We start from the raw sequence: 6151 nt of genomic DNA on the forward strand, positions 1-6151 counted from the left end.
TTAGTGGACAATTTGGCACAATCCCAGTTTTAGTGCATTCTCATTTGGCATTTACTAAAAGCACAGGAATGAGCATCATCGTGATGCTGGTTAATCAATTAGGTATTCCCATCCCTTATCTTGCCTGATTTGCCTGATTTGATGACACTTGTTTTTTCTTTTTATTCTTTTTTGTTTTTTAATCCAAAGAACAAGAAGAAAAAAAAATTCTGAAAGATAATGATATGAGAGCGAGAGCCAATGCAATTTTGAAATTATTGGTCAGGTTCTTGCACTGTATGTCTCCCTCTTAGTGTTCGAGTCCCACTGCCAGAAATTCTGTGTTTAGTAGGTAATCTGTAATATTTTTCTGTAAATCTGAAAAAGTTTGGGGTTTGCCTTGGCCATGGGTGTGGGGTAGCCACTCCCCTCCCTAAATGTTTTGTTAAAATAAAAAATTTATATAAAAAAAAAAAAAAAAGGTTAATAACAACAGAATTGTATCTGTTGACTATTGTGATATTGCATCTCAGAGCTCATGTTGTTTATATATATATTATGCCTTCGGATTTGGGAAAACACCATTGGTTACAATTGTTTAACAAGTCAACCCCCTACTTATATTTGTTCCCCCGCCTGCAAACATGCAGACTGGTAGTTTGCTCACTTTTTCAAACACCAAATCATTAATCAATTCATTTTTTACTCCATCATTATTTGCACTTGTTTGTATGATTTGGAAGCACACCAGTTTTCCTTTGAATACCTTCCCATTAGATCATTACAAATATATATAGTTACTTTCATGAAGTACGCTTAAAACTGGAAAAAAGTTGATTACCAAAGTAAAATTATCTCTTTTTAAAGATCATTCATGCAGACAATAAATAAGATTTAAGTTGATTGGCTTGCAAGAATTTTACATCCTCGATCAATGAAAACAGCGCAAATGTAATGGGATTGCCCTTTTTTTTAGTAGTTCAGAATTTCAGACGTTGGATTGAAGAAGTTCCACTATATGGTTGCTTAAGGAGATCTTAAAAGGAGTCTAAAAAAATAAATAATACGAATCTTTGCACTGCGTATATATTGTGAATTGGAATTTCATAATCCGAAGTAGATATTGAAATTATTCCAATTCATATTTTTTCGATATTTACTGATACATGGGTTTGTGAATGGTTCAAATTCTTGATTTCCTCTACACATGAAGGTGGATTCTTTTTCTGTCAACCTACGATATGGTTTATGATCTCTTTTTCAAGAGCAAATTGATTGTCTTGCCAGAATCAGTTGTGTCCACTTAGATTTTATTTATTTATTATGTAAATGTGGTCAAATTCTATCTGAAAAAGAAAAAAAAAAGAATTATGAATTGTATTTTAGGTCAAGGGGCCCCAAAGATGGTTACAAGAGCTTATAATTATAAAATATAGGGAGATTCAATATTATACTTAATATAGGAGTCCAAATTATAAAAAAAATCTATATGAAATGGACTTTAGAAACACACCCAAAGCCTATTTACAATATAACAAAAAGACTTTTTTACTTCTTTTAACTTACAAAACTGCTATTAATTTTTTATAACAAACCTAACCTCGAAGTCTCATAAAAAAACCTCAAAACACTCAATAGGGCATTAAAGTAATTTAATAATTAAAATTAAATTCAATAAGACCAATTGTCACTTTTTGAGTTTATTTATAAAAATTAAATAGTATAAGATCTATCTATATTATCTATATATATAAAGCAAAAGGCAGAGAATGGTGAAACATTCAAAATACCAGAAAATGCCTTTGATTAATGCAAACATTAAGAATTTAAATTATTAATTAAATGAGGATAATATGGTAAATTCACAATTTTTTATATTAAAAAAATTAAAATTAAAAGAAAATTCAAATAATGGATCTTATTTTTATGGAATACAACTATCCATTATCTTTTTTAATTCTAAAATAAATTTAAATTTTTTTAAAAAAAGCCTCTCGCAGACACAGAAGCGCGTGCAGAGAGGCTAGTTAATGTTAAGAATAAATATATGACTAAATATTTCTAAAATATATGCATAGTGGGGTCTTCATAATTCAATGATTTGCGGCTAGGTTCATAGCGACTTTAAGCATCAACTTTTAGAGATAAAAGTCAGTGGCGATAACATTTTTAATAATGAACTTAGCTACCATTGGGTGCTGATGCAAATATAAAAGTGGTTCTTTGTGGTAGAAATTAAGGAAAAAAAAAAAAAAAAAAACTAATCAGGGGTTCTTTGTGGTAGAAATTCAGTACAAAGGTCATGTCACAAGACACCACCATGTATTTGGTTTGGCTAAGTAAGTTATAGTGGACATGTTGTCAGAACTCATATAGAAAAAACAGACTTGGGAGCATTGATTTGGGACAGAAAAACATCAGAATCATATCTGCAGAATGCAATATAACGTTTTTTTTCTTCTTTTTTTTAACACAATTTTTTGACTTAATTAAGTAATTATTTCCAAGATAAATTATTAAATTTGTATAAATAAAAAATATTTATAAACTAAGCGAGGATAAATTATTTCCAAGCAACTGGGGGGCAATGGCATCCATCAAAGTGTCACATGCACTCCAATCTAATTGTGTGTTTTGTTGAATCATTTCCCATTGTTTCAGTCTCTTCCAATATTGACAGCACTATTTTTTTTGAAATGATACCGAATCTCCATTATTTTCAATATGAGTGTTCTCAACAAAAGTCTCTTATTCGAACACTCAAGGACACTAGTCAATTTATGTTATATCTGCCTCATTTTCGTTAATTTTTAAAACATGTGCCCCTCATTTGGAGGGGCAATTTGGTCAAGCCGTTCCATCTAAGAGAACAACCATGTGAGGGGCACGTGTTTTAAAAATTAACGGAGATGAGATAGGTTAATAGAAATTGACTGGTGTCTTGAATTGCTCAGAAATTAAAAGTACATGACAAAAGTAATCAAATTGAAACTATAAGGACCAAAGTGATAAACTACAGGGACCAAAAGTCACCTTTTGTCTTTTTTTTAAAAACAAGTGTTTTGCAAATAGACCCAACGAGAACGAATTGACCTAAAAAAGATGCTCTTAACTACTTGAGCTACAAACCCCTTGCATATCTTAAGTTCAAACATTTTTATTCGCATGTTTGCATAGCTTGTGTCATCCTATTTATTTCAATAGATTTCTAGCAAGAAAAGGAATTTGAGAATGGGAAATCCTTTGATTTTTTATATTTGGCAAATCTAGGCTTGGAAAATGATTTTATTAGGTTATACTTAGTTTGTTTATTTTTTGGCTAGTTTGTTTATTTTTTGGCTTTTTTTGATAACTTTGTAATTGTACATGCATATCATCAAACTCAAGATTAATTAGACTAGGTTAGTCGGTTGGTCAGTTGGTGCAACTCTTGGATATGCACAGGCTGCTCCCCACAAGCGACTAATTAGTTGCATTGGGGATGGGGGTTTCCAGGTACACTTATTCGAGCGCTAATCTACGAACCATACATAATATTGTGAAAATATCATGATAATCATGATTAACTTCAACAGTTAATAAAATTCTCCACACTTTGACATAAATTAGAATAATCCTAGCTGGTATTCATTTCTATGTTATTGCTTGCATGTTTTTTTTGCTTTAATAAACAACCTAGGGAAGACCTTGTGTAGCCCACTTTGCATGGTAATTTTTTTATAGCGAAGAAGTAGTAAATTTTTATTAAAATTGTCAAAGGTTATAGATTCGAGCGAACAAATGTGGCCTTATTAGAACCTTGCCCGTGAAAACTCAATGGGACAAAACTTGAGATGAAGGAAAAAAACTGCCACACACTCCATTAAGGCTACAAAAAAAAAACTCATGACAAATTCAAAATATCAGCGTGATCTTGAAGAACACATTGAGCCATGGAGGACCCTCTTCAAGCCAAACGGTCTGTAGACACACTACCTAAAGAAAACTTAGCAAGTCTATTAGCCACAATATTACATAATATGAGAACAAAGACAAAAGAAAGAGAAGCAACATTTCTAGATAGTATGTGGATGTCGTTGATAATCCACGTGCAGTCTCAAAAGCCTCATTGCCAGAGACGATATTGTTAATGACAATCTTCGCATCTGACTCAACCACCAATGAATCATAACCAGCCTCCCATTGAAATCGAATGACTTCCCGAATTGCTAAGAGTAGAGTAATTGTGGTTGACAAACATCCAATGATGATAGGGACTGAAATAACACCCATAAGATCTTCACGCACATTTCTTACAACTGCCTTTAATTCACGCCTCCAAACAGAATTACCACAAGAACCATTAAAATTGGCACTTAGGTAAAGGGGGTAAATCAAAACCCCAATAGATATATTTAAGACAACAATAATTAAATGTTCCTAGTAACAATATGACTAGTCAACAAATAGTCATAGACCTATGAGCAAGCTAGAGATATACATATCCAAATCCCCTAATCAAACATATATGACAATGACAATCTAATAACCTCAAAAATATATTTTTGTTGTTATTAATTTTCCGAAGAATCATACTAGGTCAATAAAATGTATGGGCATTTTATCAAGTTGGTTTGATGTGAAAATAATGGAGTTAGGAGTGTTTAAACTCAATTTGGAATTTTGGACAAAAATTATGATTTTTCAAAGGACATTCAAGAAATTGAAGTGAGAAAGATGTAATTTTTGGATAGAAAAATAGAGCTCGATCTCAAGAACACGTAGGTGCAAACGACTCGTCAATCGAAGTTATAACAATTGAGAAATTCATGTTTAAACTTTTAAGTTTGGGAAGGGTATTTTTGGAAAAAGGAAAGGGAATTTCGAAGGAAACCAATGCAAGGGGGGCTGCTGGTCTTCATTTATTTTTTATTTTTTATAATTTTCCTATTTAAACATCGCATTTCTCTTTGTTCACCTCAACTTCTAATTCAAATTTTCACAATTTCTAAGAAAACCACACTATCTTTCCAAACTACCCCTAAATACACACGCAGCAAAAAAAGTAAAAAATAAAAAACTCATCAACCTCACACCCCGCTATCTTGCCCCTCACCACTCTAAGTTTACCTCAACTTCACATTACTTAAAGATATAAAATTACTGTTGTCAAATGTGTAGCAACATTATTTTATTATTATTATTATTAAAACTAGCCTCTTGACACATGCTCACGCATGTGTCAATTGGTTTTCTTTTTCTTTTTTATTTTATTTTTAGAATTAATAAAAGATAACAGGGTAGTTATATTCCATAAAAGTAGGACCTATTATCTTATTTTGTTTTTAATTTTAATTTTTTTAATATTAAAAAATGTGAATTTACCATATTATCCTCATTTAATTAATAATTTCAATTCTTAATGTTTGAATTAACAAAGGGCATTTTCTGATATTTTGAATGTTTCACCATTCTCTGCCTTTTGCTTTATATATATAGATAATGTTGCTACACATTTACGTGTATATGATAGAATGAAACCAAAGATTTCGGCTGTTGAGTCTCTGGGTTTTTCTTATGATCTGGGCTTGCCTTGTGTGCGTGTGTGATGTATCCATTTATCATACGTGTTTTTTTGACCTGAACGTTTAAAAGAACAGACACCAACATTGGTTTTTTGTAATGCTCTACGGTAATTCTTTCATTGGGTTTAACGCTCTGTTTGGTTGCCTAGAACTTGTTTAAGCAATTAAAAAATTTCTTGGAAAGACTTAGAAGAGCTGAGCTTAACTAAATCATTTGTAGTTGATTGATTTTCCTTCAAAAATTTCTTTCCCGATTACGTTGGGTCTTGTTGTTTCCAGTTTAGCTTACATAATATTGGATATTTAAGGTTTTCTTGATGGAAATTTTGAATCTGAATGGGTTGGAGTCTTCAATCAATGCCAGTATAGTGGAGCGCCTGTTTTGGAATTCTGAAGCAATTCCTTTGTATTATTGCTGAAAATTGTACAAGGACTTCTTAGGAGTCTTGAGTTTAGGCCAATAAAACCATGCTCCGAATGTTGTCTGTGTGCAAGTTGAGCAATGCTATTGATTTTACTGCAACAAAACATATTCAGAGGCCATTGGGTAGATTGGATTGTGTTTTAAGGTATAGATGGCTCTAATATAGAGTTTAATAGGAGATGGT

This window comes from Prunus persica, chromosome G1 (genome assembly GCF_000346465.2).
Source record: "Prunus persica cultivar Lovell chromosome G1, Prunus_persica_NCBIv2, whole genome shotgun sequence".
NCBI classification, from domain to species: domain Eukaryota; kingdom Viridiplantae; phylum Streptophyta; class Magnoliopsida; order Rosales; family Rosaceae; genus Prunus; species Prunus persica.